This window comes from Gopherus evgoodei, chromosome 4 (genome assembly GCF_007399415.2).
Source record: "Gopherus evgoodei ecotype Sinaloan lineage chromosome 4, rGopEvg1_v1.p, whole genome shotgun sequence".
NCBI classification, from domain to species: Eukaryota; Metazoa; Chordata; order Testudines; family Testudinidae; genus Gopherus; species Gopherus evgoodei.
The window spans coordinates 145210326-145229908 of record NC_044325.1 but is presented as its reverse complement, the minus strand read 5'-3'; positions in this window follow the sequence as shown (position 1 = coordinate 145229908).

Sequence of the window (19583 nt, the reverse complement as noted above, 5' to 3'; positions counted from 1 at the left end):
TTTTATTTTTCCTGTTGGAGCCAAGTCTCTCTGTGTTAAATATGTTTTTGGAATTGAGTTCAGAGCAGAATTGTACATCACAGGTATTCTCGTGTCAGTAAGCCTTGCACTGGTGGTTGACTCAATGAAAACTAGTAGGATCTGTACAAGAGGGGAAAAGCAGATTTATGATGATGTAACACTGGTGGTTCTACCCAATAGAAGTGAAAAATTATGCCATACACACAACAGACTTTAAATAATATTAAGAAGCAAGTTTCCTATTCAGACTAACCATTGATCTCATTTGTAAAGCACTTTGAGATTTACGGGTAAAAAGCACTATATAAGAGCTAGGTATTGTTATTATTGAAAGGAAATTAAAGATTGGTCCTCTGGCTCATCCAATTTTGCCTACATTTTGTAGTACATGAATGCATATCATGCTGAGGTCAGAAATTCCTAGAGTAATGAGGGTCAGGAAGGCTCTGTCCTTGGATAATTGCTCCTCTCAGAAAAAAATGTGGAAAACAAAACCACGGTAAAGTAAATTTGTCCTCATCTTGACTCTGTGCTCCATTCACAGCTGCTAGCTGAAGAGAACTTTTCTGCCTGATGGAGAAATTCTAAGGTTTTGCCATGCAAAAAATCACAAAAGAACAGATGCTATCAGGATGTCTTCTACGGGCAATGCTATGCAGATCTAAATTTCTGTGTTTACTGCTCAGATAATACAGCTATGGGCACTTGATAGCTGGACTTAGATCAGGTGGAGAAACAGAGAGAGAAAATTAAAAAAAAAAGGATTCTGAGGTAGTCAGGTTCTAAATCCATCAGTGAAACCTGGTAAAGAGAGGGGAGGTTTCAAAACATGTGCAATGATGTGGAAATTCAAATGCACCTGACATATTTCTGATTTTGCTTACAACCAGGTAAATCAGGAATAACTCCATTGAAATTACTCGGCCAAAAAATCCTAGTGTAAATGAGCTCACAATCAGGCCTACTATATCTGTGAAATGGACAGAGAAATGGTCCACCCTGACAGCGACCTCTTTTTGGCACATTTTTTGGTGGGGGGGGGGGTTGTTTGTTTGTTTGTTTTGGGAGTAGGAGGGGAGTGATACATTTCTTTTACTTCTACATGCTGGTCAGGACCTAGAGGTAGTTAAGGGCCATGTTCTCATGCGCTAGTCAGGTCAATTTCATGGGCTTTAGATAAGCACCTAAGCTGGGAGGTTGTGCTGTACCTATACCAGCCCAAGGAAGGAGGGGTAAGGTGGCTTTAAGTCACCCTTTAAACTCCACCTCTCCCCTGCCCAATCCTGAGCTGCTGTCTAAGTTATGACAACCTGTCCTCAGGCTGCCCTATGGGTCACAGCATTGCTCAGTGTGGCCCCACCCTGATATACCCCTCCCATCCCTAGCCACACCCTTGGCATGCCCTACATCAGTGCTTTTCAACCTATGTCTAAGATTTCCAAAGGGGTCTGCACCTCTATTTGAAATTTTTTGAAAAAAGATTGAACTACTGCCCTATCTGCAGGAGCTTGTGAGCAGACCCTGTTGGGATAGTCTATGGACTTCTTCCACAGGGCCTGCACCAGGGGAATCCTCCCCTGCATAGAACTGGGACTTTTAGGGCCTCTGGAGGCTGCTCCAGGCCTTTTTCTTGACACAGAGGTGCTGGAGCAGGGTGAAGATTTTACTCTCAGACATTTGGAAATGAGCCCAGCTCTAGACTTGACCGATTCTTTGCTCTCTAGTTATAAGCTATCCACAGCTCTAACAGATCCCAACAGTAGAATATTCTGAGTTGAGACTTATTACAATTTTCACTTTAATGCTGTTATCTAGGGGTTATTGGACAAAAAGTCTCAGTTGTAGGTGTACAGCCTGCTGGGCTGAATTCTGCTGGCTTATGAGTTGAGGTTTTAAGTTTAATATAATAAGATGGATACATTCTGCAAAGCATTATTTTGAGCATCTATTTATTAAAGTTGAATTGCACATGAACTTCTGTTGAGAAGTACACGTGACATCCATATGAATAGCAAGTGAATTCACAGTGATAAGTGCTTATTTCTGTTTGTTTTTTTCAGAGCTGCCAGATCCTTTGAGTACAGTAGGTTAAATGAATTCTCAACCCTCTGTTTAATACAATAAACTTTGTCAGATGTTGTTATTTTTTGCTGTATGCAGTACCCAAAGAGTAAGATTTGCATAAAAGCCTCATTGATTCTCTGAGCATTTTAAGTAGGATGAAAACACACTGAGTTACAAGGAGAAACTTAGCAAGGTAGCTTTTATTTAATCTAGCCAAATCAGTATGTAATGATAGGCATTAAAAATGTCAGTGAGTTCAGTAAAAAGTTGTTATTTGCATCCACACAGTAAACCAAGGACAATGCCGGTCAATTTCACGTAGAAGCTGAAAATGCAAAGTATGTGGAGTCTTCAGAGATGGACAGACTGACGCTAGTTACACTCCTACTCAGGGAGCAAACTCTCACATTTAGCCAAGGCTGAAGGACAGAGAAATCAGACAAATATACAGTATCTGGAAAAAAAAAAAAAAAAAGCCTGGATTGTCACCAGCAGCAGGTCTTATAGCAAATTGATGCAAATACCTGGGCATCCTATTTAAAAAAACAAAATAACAAAAATGTTGAACTCATGCAGCTCCGAGAATGCTAGATCAAATGTTAGCCCCATAGAACATATTGCAATAGAAAAACAGCATCAACTTTGCAGCTACCAAAGAATTCACTGTCATCACTCCATAGTTCGGATATTTATTTATATAGCACCATAGTATCTGAGCATTCCATAATCTTTCATGAATATATTCTCTCACCACCCCTGTGTTGTAGGGTAGTGCAAATAGCCCCATTTTACAAAGGGAAAATTGAGATACAGAAAGACTAACTTACCTAAGGATTAAGGAATTGCACTCAAGTCTTCAGAGGCCTTACCTAATGCCCTAACCACTAGACCATGACTATTCACAATTTTAGGGCAGCTGTAGGGAAAACACTTAGCTCCTTCTTCTCAGTGCCTTCTCCTCAGGTTTCTAGAGTAGAATCTTCATAAAGTTGTTAACAATACAGGGACTATGTCACATGGTTGAGCAGTTCAGATTCCATTGAGTAGAGAGCAGTAGTGTGGACAATTCACAACCATTTTCTTTCTAGAGGCATATCATCTCACCCATTTTGTGGTGATCTTCATGTTTCATTTAAAAGATCATGACTGTAAGTGAACAGAACCTCTGCAATAAGCCTCATCCTGCACATTGCAGAAACCAGCCAATGGGCATGTAGTTGGGAGGCCCAGATTGTGAGCACGGTGGAAAGCAGTACTAAGGAGGTAATTGCTTGCAGAGGAAAAGAAGAAACTGAATCAGCTGACTATGATATCAAGCCAGCAAATGACTTCATTAACAGGATAAGGAGAGACAAATGGCAACAAGTAAGAGACACAGCCAGCAAGACAGATAACAGATGGGCAAATGTAATCTTGAAATGAGCTGTATATTAGTGACAGAAAAGCATAAGAGAACTGGACAGAAGGGTGAGAACTGGGGCCCAGTATGAAGGTAGAAAGCCCTGGATAAGACAAAGTGGTCATGACACAGCAGTGCCCCCCAGTGAGCAATGAAGTTGTGGGAACAGCTGAGGATGATGATGATGAAGAGCACTTACTATCATTCTCTAAAGTTGTTGTTTTCCAGAAGGCTGCAGTGCATTATTCACTTTAACAGGACCAAACCAACAAGCAAAATCAAGGGAGAGCTCCTTTTTCCTGCAACTCAACTGCTCCAGTCCCATTTTCACTTCTGCCCTTGAGGACACTGACAAGGACAACAAGCCTGATGGGACTTGAACTGGGAAAGGACAATCATTCTCTCGGTTGCCTTAAAGAGAAGCTTTCTAGGAAAGAGGAAGGTTGTTGGCATGGTTGAGGTGCTGGTGGGGGACTCCAGAGATCTGGGTTCAATTTGTGGCTGTGCCACAGACTTCCTGTGTGTACCCTTGGGTAAGTCATTTACTGTTTGTATTGCACTAGCACCAACAGGCCAGTGTGCCAGGCACTGTACAAAGTGATGGTTCCTACCCATAAAAATGGAGTCTTAATCGCTCTGTACCTGTTTCCCCTTCTGTAAAAACAGGGATAACAATAATTTCTTGGTCCCACCCTATGTCTGTCTTGTCTACTTAGACTTTAAGCTCTTCAGGTCAGAGGGTACCCTTGGCAGGGTATATATACATATAGCACCGAGCACAGTGAGGTCCAGGTCACAGCTTGGGCCTCTGAGGTGCAAATGTACAAACAATTAAGATAATAGTTGCCATTGCAATAATACTGGTAGTTCAGTGGCTAGAAGGGAGAGGGTTAACACAGGTAGTTAGCAGGGGGGAGAACAACATAGCTGTGTGCCTTCACTGCATGGATTGCCAGGAAGTATGGCTGTGTCCAGCTGGAGAGAGTTATCTATTTCTACAGGGAACTCTAACAGGTGAAGGAGCTGGGAATACTGGCAGTCTGCTCTCTTTGTCCTAAGGACTATGCCAGACTCTGGGGAACTGCCTGAGAGTCCTATCAAACTCCATGATGGACCGTGCCTGATACATTGTGCAGGGAGACACATTGAGATGCATTTAGGTTTCTGTTGTGGGGAGCTTGATGCAATCTGAATCATCTAAGCAAAGAATGGAAAAACTCCTATGGCTGGTGGCTTCCTGCAGTATTTCAGTTCATTGCACACAAGGTAACAAAAAGCTACGGTTGTATGTACTCTGTACTATTTTAAGCCAAATATCTTTCTTTTCCGGGGGGGGGGGAGAGCTGTATCCAGAATTCCATAAGCTTGCTATTCTTTTTTTTTTTTAAAGTGTGATTGTGTAATTAGCAGGGACTGTGAAAATAGCCTCAGGGACTCCACATTCTCTCCCAGTGGTTCTGTATCAAACTGCTCACTTTCCTCTGACTTTGTACTGCAAACACTGCCCAGAATCTGGTAATCAAGCTACGTTCTTTTGATTTCTTATATCATCAGCAGTCAAAGGACTTATATTTTGCCATATATAAAATATACTCTTTCAGTTCTCCAAGTCTATGAGGGAGAAGCCAATGCATGGACCTCTAAAATGTTGTACCTGACAAGATGGCTGCAGCTCCTGTTGATAGGTAGATGCTATGGAAATATATTCAGTGGAAACAAAATCATAAGTTACACAGTTATAGATGTAATAAGATTCATTGTCTGAACTGACAGTGACTATAATAATATCAAGTGTAAGGCTTCTGGAGGACAAAGACAACCTTTTCCTATATGTTTGTAAGTGACAAGAATGTAGTGGGTGCTACTACATACAAAAATACAAACCCCAGATTGTCTACTGCTTGTGGAGAGAGGTACTATACTTCATGGATAGGACAGCCCAATCTGGGCTGCAATAAATAATTATGATTCATGAGCAGTAACAGAAACCTGCTCTCCCTCCCATAGCAATAGCAGCTTCAAGGCTAGGAGTACAACAAAAATCAGTTTTCGCTAGCACAGGCAGCAGATGTCTATTAATCTTAGTACTTATATGCCACCCAATTACCATAGGTATTTGAGTGCCACACAGTCTTTCCTGTACATAGCCTTTGAACACTGATGTGAGGTGGGGAAATGCTGTTAGCCCTCTCTTACAGAGGCTCAGAGAGGCCATGGCTTTGTCTTCACTTCCCAAAAAAGGAGTGGTTTTTACAGTGACATAACTCAAGTTTGCTATCTTGCTGCAAGCTTTTTTAAAGGTATTTAGGTGCCTCAATATGTTTTTAAAACCTAGCCCTCCATAACTTGTCCAAGGTAACATGGGATGTTTGTAGTCTATGAGGAAGTCGAACCCAGGCCTTGCAAGTCACAAGGCCGGTACTCTAATCATGAGACCACCCTTCTTCCATCAGAGGAAGGGAGATACCCTACTGTGTGAAGTGCAAGGGGGGCTCCAAGGTGCTTTGATAATACACATCATATAATTAGAGAAGTGACTCGGTATGCTTTTAATGAAGTTCACCTCCTTGCATAAGGACTTAAAATAATACATAACTAGCACATAGACTTTCTGCAAGTTTTAACTGGTGCAATATCCCTCATGCTAGCTCTCTGTACAGGGGTGAATTCCCCCTTACTGTTTACTAAGCTTTGTTTTCCTCATTCTCAAGTTCAAGGCATTGAGAAGCTACCAACACAAATATGAAAACCTGGGAATTTTATTTGAGGTGGGTGGGGAAGCTAGTCACCAAGTTTGACCTGGTTTATTTAATTTGGAAGAAGAATAATTCCTCTCTGAGCTGATAGCCTGTACATAAAAGTTTCCACTCTATTTGAAATGGCTGAGAAATGAATTCCAAGGGAAAAATAATACTGGCTGTGTAATGGACATTCAGACAGAGTCTTTGACTAGAATGTTGTTCAGCATCTTAGCAAGCAGCAACTGTAATTATAGGTTGGGAAGGAGAGCTGTTTTCATGTGATTAGAGATTGTTTGCATTCCTATCCATTAGGATACAAAAAGGATGAAGTTGTTGTGTGTGTCTTTTTTAAAAGCCTGCACTGAAGGGTTTCACTCTGGGATTTACTTAGCTCCTTGCCAAAACAGCCACAAGGATGGTAATGTAATTATCAAAAATATGTATGTTTGTTTTTTAAATCTACACTGGAAGAACTTGTGGACCTAACCTGACAGTAGTGCTGCTCATGCTTTGTATGATTTAATGTTTTCCTTAATTTAACAGTAATTTTTTTAAATTTAATCAATTCTGGTTCTAATTTTCCTTGTCATAGGGTGATAAAATCAGATGCACCTGATTCACTCACTATTCATTTTCCCTAGTGTAATTTATCATGTGAGAGTAATGTCCTGGATAAATCACAGTTGAATACGTAGTGAAGCTGGCCAAAAAATTATGAAGATTCTCAAATATTTTAATGATAAAATATCTATTTAAGAGAGAGCTGTTTCTGATAAGGTTTATTTTTATTAAAATCTAATTTCAGGAGTTTTAGTTGATTGGTTTTTGAAGGTCTCCAGAGAGATAGTTTACGAGAATAAGAACAATCAAAGAAAATTGGATGCCAGGGTAACTTTCCATAGCTGCTAATCTGAGGGTTCATTTGGTAAAGGACACATTCAAAGGAAGCACTTTGGAATACATGGGTCATTGATGCGGGGGGGGGGGTGTTTTTTGGGGAGGGGAGTTCTCATCTGGTGACTCCTATACAAATCATTGGCTGATATGCCGTATAGCGATAACATGGTTTGCATACATAAGTGAAACCAAGATGTAACTTTTAGGCCCTGATCCTGCAAACACTTGTGAACTTCACTCACTGCCCATTGACTTCGATAGGAAAATCATGTGTTTGTTTGCAGGAACAGGACACTAGGACCTGGTCCAAAGCCTGTTGAGGTTAATAGAAAGGCTCCCATTAATCTCAAAAGGCTTTAGTTCAGACACTGGGGGGCACAGTATAAGCTTCCAGTCCTGATCCCACAAGCTGATCCATGTGCGAGGAACTGTCCAGAGACCTGTTTGGTTTTGATGGCTCTCCAAATAGGCCACGGTATGGCTCAGTGGGGATTTGGGGACGTCAATAGCATTCTCATTTTTCTGGTCCTGGATTCAAGTGTGAAAACAGAGGCTAGGTTGCTGGCATGTGGGGAGACCAATATTTAAGGAGATCCAGTTTTAGTATGTTTGTAGCTTAAAAAGAAATATACTGAGCCCATATTGCATTCAACTGAATGGCCACATCTTTCTTGATAGAAGTGTAAATCAGGAAGCTGGCATGTGCTTCCCCATAAAAAATTAATAATAATCTCTACAACTGCCCATTAAATGTCACAAATGGATAAATAAGGAACCATGTGGTGTCACTTAATCATTAGCCCGTGGAAACAGGAGTGTGGTGTCATAAATCCGTGGCTACCTCAGTGTCAAAGCTATCAATAAGTGACCTCAAGCTTCATGGCTGGCAGTGGGGCTTCAACTTGGTTCCTCCTGCGTCAAAAGCACAAGCTCCTACTTCTGAAGCTATAGAAAAATCTCCACTCAACCCTGTGCATAAAACCTATGCACCATTCTGGTTGCCCTTGAGCCATTGTGCAGTTAGAGGAACAACATGATTCAATCTCTGCTTCTCGATGGGGTGCTCCATCTTTTTTCAAATCTTTCCCATCACATATACCCTTCATTTATCTTTCTGTTTTGTATGTATTTCTTGAAATTGGAATTCTCTAGCTGTTTTGCTTTACTGTCTGGGATACAAGTTGCATTAAAGCTATCCAGGATAAAGATACATCCATATGAAAGTATTTCTAAACAATAACATGATGATGAACTACATAAGAAACCATTATACTTCTGCAAAATGGTGCGTGTGTGTGTGTGCGCATGCACAGTAAGGGGGTGTTTTCCTGTTACAACAACTGCAAAAGCCGAATATTAATGTGTAGTGCATTAAATCACCTATCTGCTAGACCCTGTCCTCCAGCCCTTAACCCACCTTATTTGTCTCTTTACTCACATGGACCACAACTCAGCAGAGCATCCATGTTGACCAAAGCACTCAAGCATGTGCCAAGTACTTTGCTGAACTGCATATTGTCTAAATCCTAGCTTGGGAACTCTCTCTGGTAGGGGTTGTCATTGTGGTGTGTGTTTGTAGAATGGTGCCTGAATCCCTGGGGCAGGGCTGGCTGTGACTCTTTTTTTTTTTTTCCACAATAGAAATAATATTAAATCCAGAGTCCATCACTGTTGTAATGGTGGTGAGTGGACATTCTCAGGCCAGCAGGATAATCTATCCATTAATGTACCATTATACAGAGCTGAAGGCAAGAACAAAATTATCTGCACTGACGGCCATGTCCCTTAACCTCTGGGTAACAAGAACTGGCACTTGTTGCTTATTTGAAGGGGGAGAGAATGAAATGGGAGCCCCTCACTTGCTTTGTAGCAAAGCCCCCACCATGAGATGATGGATGTAAAGATCTTTTCTCAAAGAGAAGCATGTAAATGAGAAAAGAATCCTACCCTTGGTTCGTGAAGTACTCTAGCAAGTAGCGATATAAATGCTTTTATTGTTATTTCCAATACTAGTTTGTTGTTCCTCCATGAAAGCTGATTTATTGAAATGTTATTACTTGAAACACCCTAATCTTTTTGTAGTAATTCATATACTGGAGATTACAGTTTTGGAAAGCAGCCCAGCTCTGGCTGGAATCCTATTATGGATTAAAGGATTTGACGCATTGCAAGCTAGATCCTCAAATAGAGGATATGTAAACCTGGGCCATATAAAATGTTACCTCTGCATAGCAACCCATTAAAGGCGCTTGCCAATGTCCTCCAACAAGAGGGCTTTCATTACATTAAAGGAAGACAACTCACCCCCTGAAGAGCGAGTTTTTTCAGAGCCAAATCTTCCCTTTTAGATGCCTGAGCTGCCTTTTTGTAGCTCTATTTTCTCCAAGAAGCCATCGTGCCAGCTAATTATAGGTTCTTTGGGGTAAATTTGGGAAGATATCTTGTTTCTTTCATGAAATAAGTCTCACGTTGTCTCTTGTGGGATTTGAGTTACCACAAAAGGCAAATGGTCCATATTATCCCACCAGCATTCTAGTTTCCACCTATATAATTTCCTCTGACCATTTGTCCATAGTATAATGAAAGAAAGACAATTGGGGTCTGTTTTTTTAAATCTACATATATCTAAAAGGATCTGAAAGCAATTCCAAAACTTCCTCTGATAGTCAATCTAAACGCAGAGAAATAAACCAAAATGCAGCTCCCTGTGGAGTGAAACATGACAATGTTTTAATAGCCATCCCATAATTTCTGCTGTTACTTATTTGCATAGCACCTCCAGAGCATTAGGTACTTTGCATAGTACGGGTTGTAACACAAGGCTTGAGTGCCACTGAATTCCTATCCGGAGGGTTGGCACAAGATGCAATTGCCACATGTGCTTTGTACTGCCCCTTTGCACAGGAGTCAATTTTATTATTATTGCAGTAATGCCTGGGAACCCAGTTGTGGACCAAACCCCATTGCACTAGGTGCTGTTCAAACACAGAACAAAAAGACAATTCCAGCCCCTAAGTATAAGAAAAGGCAACGGGGTGGAGGGCTCAATAGGCAATGGTACTAGTGTTCCAGCAGTCTAACCATTGTCAAGCTTTTCCTAGGCATCATGGACGTAAAGAGAGGAGCCAGTGGACAGGGGTGATGTGGTCAAAGCAATGAACTAGGAGAATTATCTTTGCAGCATCATTCTGAATGGGTATGAGCAAGGTGGGGTTGCATTTTACAAGGCTAGAACAAAGGATGTTGCAGTAATTGAGTGGTGAGATGCTGAAAGTCTGGATGAGAGTTTTAGCTCTGTAGAGGGATAGAGAAGGCTGTATCATAGAGATGTTATGCAGGAAGAACTTGCAAGATTTTGGCATAGCTTGGATGTGAGGGGAGAAACTGTAGGGGGAACTTTAGAAAGGCAGGGATGACTGAGGTCTCCCTATCCAGGAAATCTCTGTACATTCCAGCAAGCTTCCATATGGTGCAAAATCTAGTCTCTAAACAAAGTGGTGGGTTATGTTTAATAAAGGGAGGGAAGATAAACCATTAACTAAAAGTTTAACCCCCAAATAACGTTTTGCTTTTTACAGTAAACTTTAAAAAAAATCAAAGTACAGTTTTACAGAGAGAGCATGGTCTGCTGCACTGAACAGAGAGCCAGGAACTCATGCATTATAATACTTCTCTCCGACTGACTGCCTTGTTAGCCTGGGCAAACCAATTTAACACTCTGGATCTTAGCTTTCCCCTCTGTTAAATGGGGATAATATCATGTACATCATGGGAGTGTTTTGAATATTAATAATTGTACAGGCATTAGATGGTTAATAGCTTTTACTTAACCCTTGTGTAAAGCTATTGTGAAAGGTCTGCTTGACACCTTCCATTTAAAAAGATCCTGAAGTAGCATACTACTTGCTATATGGCATATGGTAAATAAGCATGTTTATAGGATAACATACAATATTATATATTTCATTCTGTGCTATTTCTGAATGTTTTTAAATGGAGGATAAATAGATCTTTCATGGAGCATCAACTCAGATGGAACAATGAAAATAGTAATTAGTCCATATGTAAAGCTGTTAATGGTAACTTACTCTGCTAGTGTAAATTGGCCTAGCTCCATAGTCTTCAATGGATGTCTGCTTTATACCAGATGATATGTTTGCACATGTGTGAGAAGGAGGAGCTTGCACTAAGATTGGTGTTACCATCACTTTTATAAGCATAAAATCCTTTGGCCTTCTTTCTATTTTGTGTTTCCAGTGCAACTGAACATTATTGCAGAGGAAATCATTCTGTTTATACTCCTTAATGCTTTTGTAATAATTCATGGAGCCTTTTGATGTGACCATGTTCTGGCTGACAGCCCAAGTGTTTAATGGAGTCAGAGACTGAGTTTTGATGGACATCTGTACAGCTTTGGATGCTTTTGCATGTAACCAGCATAATACCCCCTGAAAACAACTTCACCTTGGCCCAGAGTAGGAAAAGCTGTCAAAGTCAATGAGACCAATTACCATTTGTCAGCATCACCCTCTCTCTGTTTAACCAGTGCGACTGGGTCACAAAGAGGGGGCAGACTGGTAGAGGCAAACTTTCCAAAATTCTGGTCACAAGTATTGTCACTACGGTTGTTCTCTAATAGGGCAAAGGAGGTAGAATTCCTGCCTGTGCCACAGCCTGGTAGAAGAACTGGAACTTGATGTTGAATAGGCATTCTGTCTCTTCCTCTGCACAGAGGTGACTTTCAACCTCGTGTTATAACTGTGTGTTTTTTAAATTACTTTCTGACTCTTCAAGGTGGTGATCTTATGTCCTGAAGCATGAGGTTTAATTCTTCTTGTGTCCTTCCAACATAATCAGGTTTATTCCAGTTTTGGGCACGTGATATGGCCCATTCTATAGCCCAGGTGAGATCTTCCATGGTGCGGCTCCTCCAGGAGATGGCAGAACAGCAATTGTTCTACAGTTTCTGTTTCACCACAGTCACATATCTGGGCACTGGAATAGCCCCACTTCCACATATTGCGATTTTTAACCTGCCAAATCTTGTTCAGAGATGGTTTAGACATCTCCAGGTCACCCAGTCCTTGTCCACACTGTGGAAAGGCATTCTTCATTGGCATTGTCATCTTCATGGGTATTTCCAGCTGTATGTGACACGTTTCCAATTGTGTAGTCGGTGGATTTTTAAGCAGCTCCATTGCAGCTAGGAAGCTTTTTTCCATGATTTCTGTTGACCTCACTGCTGCAGTGGAGCCATGTAGCGGATGTACGGATATCTTGATCTGTCTTTAATCATTACATTTTGCTTGTGATCTTTCTCTTAATAGCAAGTGGAGCAATTCTGACAAGCACGGTAAAGGTCTGGTCACATTTGTTACTTTTTGGACATCCTTTGTTGTTGGTGAGAGCTGTCCGTTAGCACAGGGTCCAGCTCTCTGCATGATCCAATCTTTCCCACAGCAGGTATGCATATTGGCCATCGAACAGGCAAAGCGCAAGTACAGTGGCTCTTAGTGTTGCTGGGTTGGTTCCCCTTTTCGAGTTGCAGGCTTCCTGTTGTGTATGTTCTGGGTCCTTATTTTGCCTTTTGTCTTCTCACGTGTTGCTTTGCAAGAAGAGTGTGTCACTCAAAGGTAGATACCCCGCAAGGATACCCCATCCAGATGATGATGAGTTATCTCTTGGCATCACAGTTCCAAAGATGGAAGAGATTCACCTTGTGTTTTGGCTGGGTAGGCATACAATTGGTTCTTGGTGTAATTGACTGAGAGCCCAGACTGAACCAATGTTAAAAAAGCTTCAATCTAGGTAAGACCCTTGGCTTGGGCTCTGGCAGCAACACATAGTCTATCAGATAAAACTTCTTCTTCCAAGATAGATGGGTTGATCATTCATGTAGCTGTTGAAGAGTATTGACAAAAGTGCTGATAGGTCAACAAACGCAGCTCCTATTAACCATGCCCTCTTCAATTTATTGACTGATGTTCAGCACTTGACTGGTGCATGACTTGCCTGTGACTTTTAGAGTCACTGATGATCACCTACATTTTGTCATGTCCAAGGTTATGTCAGCTAGCTAACCTGGATTGTTTGTTTGCATGGCAGTTTTTGGACAGATGTGATAGAAATGCCATCCGTATCTGTCCACAGTCAGGACTTTAATATCCTTATCAGCCAAAGATATTATCATCACCACATCAGGTTTGATGGAAATGGTGATGGATATTGTTTGTGTGGTCTTTTGATGGCCAAGCTCATCAAGAATCCAGAAGTGGCAATTTTTAATCCCTCTCTGTGTGTTCTGGAGGCATAACACCTTATAGCTGTGGTCTTATTTGACACCTGGGACCCTTTTGACCTTTTTGAACTGGTGATTGTAATATCTTCTTATCAACTTCTGAAGTTGGTCCAATGGAAGATACTACCTCACCCACCTTGTCTCTAACCAACAGAGCTGTAGTAACACTGCGTACTGATGACTCTCTCAGCCTTAGGTATAGTCAGTCAATTAAGCTGACAACTGCATCAGCCTGCAGGCATACACATGTTATTTGGTTCTGTTGTAGTGGCTGGTCAGCAGGATTTGCAGGTCCAAAGAATCTCATAGGGCAGTGATGTGGATGCTCCTATTCTGGCCCCCGTGAGAGTATAGTAGGGTTTGTTACCCATGTCTGTGTGTTAGACCTCAGATGACTTTGGCTGAATCCTGGATCACTCCTACTCTCCCTCTTTTTGAGTAAAACAAGTGAGAACATTGTGTTTTGATTATGACAGGGATTGCACTCTGCAGAGGACTCCAGCTTGCCAGGAAGGAAATCATAAACCCATTTTTTGCAATATCTAAACAGGAACCATAGGCCAATCTTGATTAAGAATGTGACATTCATAACAAACAAACAAAGCTCTTATCCTTTATCTTGTTTTTTTAACATCACTGCTTAAAAACCCTAGTGATAAATAAAAAAACGCTATAATGCAGTGTCATCTGGGGGGGGGGACATAATATTGTCTGAGAAGAAAGATGGATTGTCCAAGTTGTTTGTCTGACAGTAAAAGTAATAACTACTGCATGTGATGTGTAGTAGGGTGGTTACCTTGCTCCTGCCCTGAAGGGCTTAAAACAGCCCAGGAGAGGGCTGTGGCTGGGGCAAGAAGCCTGGGTTGACTGGGGAAAGTAGGCTCAGCTGGCCCCTATAAAAGGCTGTGAGCTAGAAGCCCAGGTAGTCTCTTTCTGCATTCAGAGAGAGAAGGGCCTGGCTGCAGGGAGCTTAACCAGGTATCTGGAGTGGAGCAGGGCTAGGGAAAGGCCAGGGGAGCCGGGGAGCTCTGGCCTAGGAAAGCCCCAGGCTGAAGGCCTGATAAGGGCCTATTAGGTATGGGTTGCAGAGGCAGCCCATCGGTAAACCAGAGGCAGAAGGTCCAAACCCCACACTTTGCCTGTTGATGAGTGGTTATACACTGCAGTCTTCCCAGTGGTTGGGGGCTAGATGGAGACTGGACAATAGCCAAGACTGAGGCAAAGTGGGGATAGTGAGTAGGGGTTCCCCTGGGAGGGGGAGACCCAGAACTATAGGGTACTGCCAGGGGGCAGCACCCAGTTAAAGGGGCACCAGGGTCCTGAGAGGGACACAGGGGCCAAGCGGTAGTGGGACACCAGCCTGCAGAGGGCACTTCAATGGCTGGAGAGCTAATTCCTGAGACAACCAGCAGGAGGTGCTGCAGGGTGAATCTGCATCATACAGATGTTTAACATATCGTAAAATCGGAGTTTGAATGTTGTCATTTTTTTCCTTCTAGCAATGGTCCAGTGTTCTATATTGAGTGCCCTGACAACAGCAAACCCAGCATCAGAGATTGTGTTAATCAGGGCCAGTGCGCTGGGCCACTTCCAGACTACTGGTGCGGAATACAGGGACTTGAATAGTTTGGATATATACCTAGATTCCCACTGAATTTAAGCTGAGAAAGGGACCATTCTGGTCTAGGGCATGGCTACACATACAGCACTGCTGTGTGCATCTGGTGAGGACACTCTCTACCAGTGAGACGCTCTCGGCATTTATGTTGGTGTACCTTGGGGGTAGTTTGTTCACACCCCTGAGCAACATATGTTCTGCCGACATAAGCTGTAGTATAGTCATAGCCTTAGTCAGACCTCCTGCACGACACAGAGATCAACATCCAGCCCAAAATCTTGTAGTTCAGCCACAGCATAAATCAAGACTGGATGTCTTTCTAGAAATAAAGATTTCCAGTGGTGGAGAATCCACCACATCCCTTGGTGAGCTGTTCTTATGGCTAGTTTGCTGACTTCAGTTCCCTCTCCTTGATGGCATCATCCTGATCCAGCCTCCAGAACTTCTGAGGATCATGTATTAAGTATGGTAAGCTCTGGCCCCATCATAAACCCCACCAATACAAATGGCTGCCTCACTTAGGCTCTGAAATCAGGAATAGTTCCGTTAGCAGCAGCACTGGATCCTTACAGTGAAATTCACACCAGTGCAGAGAGCTCACACAATGCCTGGTGCAACTTAATTCCTCTTTAAGCCCTTAATGGTAGGTATTTCTTGTATTGCTCTCAGCCCATGGGTGAATACCCAGATACCTCTATCAATACTTGGATAATCTATCAAGTGGGTGGTTGCTATTTATTCAAATGTTCTTGAAATATCAGAATGTGTTCATTTTCTGGATTCCAATATAGCGTGGAGAGTGAGAATTCCCCCTCACCTAAAACATACTTCCCATCTGGTGGGGCTAAGAACTTATAAAGAATCTCAGTTGGCAGAGTTGGTTCTTCATTTAGACGGAATCTGAGAAATGCAAATCACAGGCACTGTTCTGGTGTTTGTTTCCTACTTACTGTGGAGTATGGAAAGCAGAGAGATCATAATGTCTGTGAATACTTTGAGCAACATTTGAAAGGGGTGACGCCTCCTAAAAAAGAATGTAGGCCAGTCATACCTATATTGTTCTTATTTTCTGAATGGCACTCTTTGTATATGTCCAGTTATGGAATGATTTCCCCCAATGCCCACCAGAAGAGAGTTAAAAATAAGTGAAACAAACAGGTAATCCAAATTTCAGGTTCTTTCCCTTTGAGTTTCCTAGTGCATCCTTCTACTCAGTTCCTAATATTGTATGGTATCCAGGGAGCCAAGACTGTCTTTGTACTTATAGGTTCTTAACAATAACAACAAAACTAATGAACGGTGCTATAACAGCATAGGGCCCCTAGAGTCACAAAGCGGGGAGTGGGGGAGAAGATAACGGCCTATATTACAAAAAAAATAATAATAATTAGCATTGCCAGAACATCACTGCACTTCCCAAAGGATGGGAAGCAAATGTTGAAAACTATGTAGGACAAGGACCATGTCTCTTCTCTAAACCATACAGTACTGAGTGAGCATGCACATCTGGCAACGGACAGCTAATAATTCAGGACCTAGAAGACAAAGTGGTATTTCCCATTTCATAAGCATGCCAAAACTCTACTGTCAAAGAGTGTGGTCTGTTCTAGTGACTATCTGCTGGCAAAGGGAGGAATTATGGGTATATGTTAGCATTGTGAGCTTTGCTAAAGGAAGGTTCTGTCACAGCAATAGTTAGGGAATGCTCCCTTTCCTGTCATCTTCATTCATGGCATAAGGCACAGTCCTGAAATGTCTCTCTGCTTTTCCACAACCTAAGGCACAAAGAGCAAGCACGTCCCACTTTCTGGAGCTTTCTCAGGATGCAAGTTACAGGGAATTTTCATTAATTAGCTCTCCCTGGAAGCAATATGTGGAGTAAAGAGCAGTGGTTAACTTATCTGCTCACTGCATTGTGTGTTTGCTCAGTGGCACAAGAAGAGCAGCCTCAGTAACAATGCCTCCTTTATCCAGTACCAGGACTCTTTCCCCTACTAACGAGTTGTTTTTGCTTTTGGTTTCCTTCACTTTTAATTTGGTGTTTGTCTGTTTGTACCCTTGCTCTTTAGGCTGAGTTTCAGGGTGGGGATGCAGCTGAGAGGGAGGTACTGCTTGATACAACAGAGTGAGAAACCCATCTGTCAGTGGAAGTTGGACAATGTAGCTGTTCAAAGGCTTGATTGGCAGACCAGGCTGTGGCTCCACCTGGCATGGCTGTCAAACAGCTAAGCCATCCCAGGAATGCCTGTGCCCCTTCCAGTCTGAGTGAGGGGAACAAGGAAATTCCAGCTAAAGCCTTTCTGAAGCTGTTAATAGGAACAGACGGAACCTGTTTCTCGCAGCTTTTTAGAACTTGCACTTGCCAGTTGGTCTCTTTCATTCTACATTTTAAAAAAAATTACCAAACCCTCCGTGTGATGCCAGCTGTAGGATAATGATTACTGGGATAAAACGAAAGGTGCTTCCATGCCGACAAAGTGGGAGCCATAATCAGAGCTACGTGAAGAAAATCCCCAGCTGCCTGCACAGTTGGCCAAAAGAACAAAGTCACGTTTTCACCAGCTCAGGAAAAGCTGAAGTATGTTTTTAGATGAGGTCTCATGAGAGTGAAATTGTGAAGCTACTGGTAAGTTTCAGGTTTACTCTTATTCAACTCCAGAAGTTTCTACAGCTAGCCACACTATGTGTTAGGAATCTAGCCCCAGGTTTGTTTAGCAATGGCTTTCAGCGTTGTGAGCAGCATTCTTAGCTATTCAACCAGTAGATTGGATCAATTTTCACACTATCAATGTTTGCTGTTCCTGCTCTGTTCTGTGACTATTTTCTGGGTTTATGCTGGTTTATAATTGAGAACCCTAAAATCACATGGGATCACTTCTGTTCACTGATCTGAGATTCTTTGTTTTAAAAAGTTTCAGTCACCTACATAAGACAGAGGTCTCAACCCCCAGTTTGAGAACCCTTGAGGGGGTCGTGAGGTTATTACATGGGGGGGTCATGAGCTGCCAGCCTCCACCCGAAACCCCGCTTTGCCTCCAGCATTTATAATGATGTTAAATATAATAAAAGTTTTTATAAGGGAAGGTCACACTCAGAGGCTTGGTATGTGAAAGGGGTCACCAATACAAAAGTTTGAGAACCACTGACATAAGGAATGCTGCCCTTCATGGATTTTGAGGGGATGCTGGCATTTGTGGGACAGAAACCAGACCTCCTGACTGTCTCTTTGGCCTCTTGTAGTGCCCAAATTGAGGCAATGCTATCAAAGCAAATGCAATCTGTACCTATAATAGTGGAAGGAAATCTCTATAAAGCAAGATCTAATGGACCTGCAGGGGACAGACCCCTCTAGATGCCCTGGGAACTGTCCATTCAGCTGTGACAGAAAGAACTGTTCTCTCATTCCTATCCCAAGCACCCAGACTGCCTTCAGCACACACAGCACCACCTGATGGTTTCTATGTACAATCTGATTCCTGTCTGCCCAGCACAGAGAGTATACATATGGCGGCATGACATCACTTCTGGCAGAAATGTGATAGACCAAGAGACCTGCTTAGCAGAGCCAGTGCTGAATTCCTCACTTTCTTAAAAATGAATATGGAAAAACATCCCAGATGCTGCTCCTGTCCCTTTAACTCTCATTTCATAGGAGGAGGCAGAAATGGGTAGGTCGGGCACATATTAATGTATTCTAGCTCACCCTTCTACCCTAACTATGGAAGAGGAGCAAAATTATCAGCACAACCCTGTCTGCAGCTGGCAATCAGACAATGTCAGGCCAAAACATCTGCATGGCACAATGTAGGGGGAAGGGTGTATGCGTGTGTAGATCTGTAAATACATCACTGCTGTTGAGCTCTCCATAGGATGTGCCAATTGCTCTCCATACACTAAGAACAGGAGTACTTGTGGCACCTTAGACTAACAAATTTATTTGAGCATAAGCTTTCGTGGGCTATAGCCTACTTCTTCAGCTGTAGCCCATGAAAGCTTATGCTCAAATAAATTTGTTAGTCTCTAAGGTGCCACAAGTACTCCTGTTCTGTTCTTTTTGCAGATACAGACTAACACAGCTGCTACTCTGAAACCTCTCCTTACACTGGGTTTCTATAATGACAAGAGCCCAGGATCCTGGGATGACCATAGATATTGTGCTATCTTCTCAGTCTCCTTTGATGCCTTGAGCTAATATCTTGGGGGCTGATCCTGGAGCCCCAATTCTGGATTCATTGGTTGACTTTTTACTCAGGAAGTTGAAGTCAGTTGGTGATTTTTGACTGAATAAAGGCACAGATTGCAGGATCCAGCCCTGTCTTTATCTCTCCCTGATGTTGAATTCTGGTGATGCCATGTGATTAAACCTCACCCTGTCATTTTCAGTTATTAAGCATCTAGTTATTTGTGCCACACAGGTCCCGTTACTGAAATATCTCTGGGCATTTTGGTAGCAGGCTCCGCTTCTTAGCGCATTTAAGTATCTGGTTTTCTGGCCTCTCTTTCTAGCAGCAGTAACCAAGAGGGTGAGATAAGTGTGGATAAACA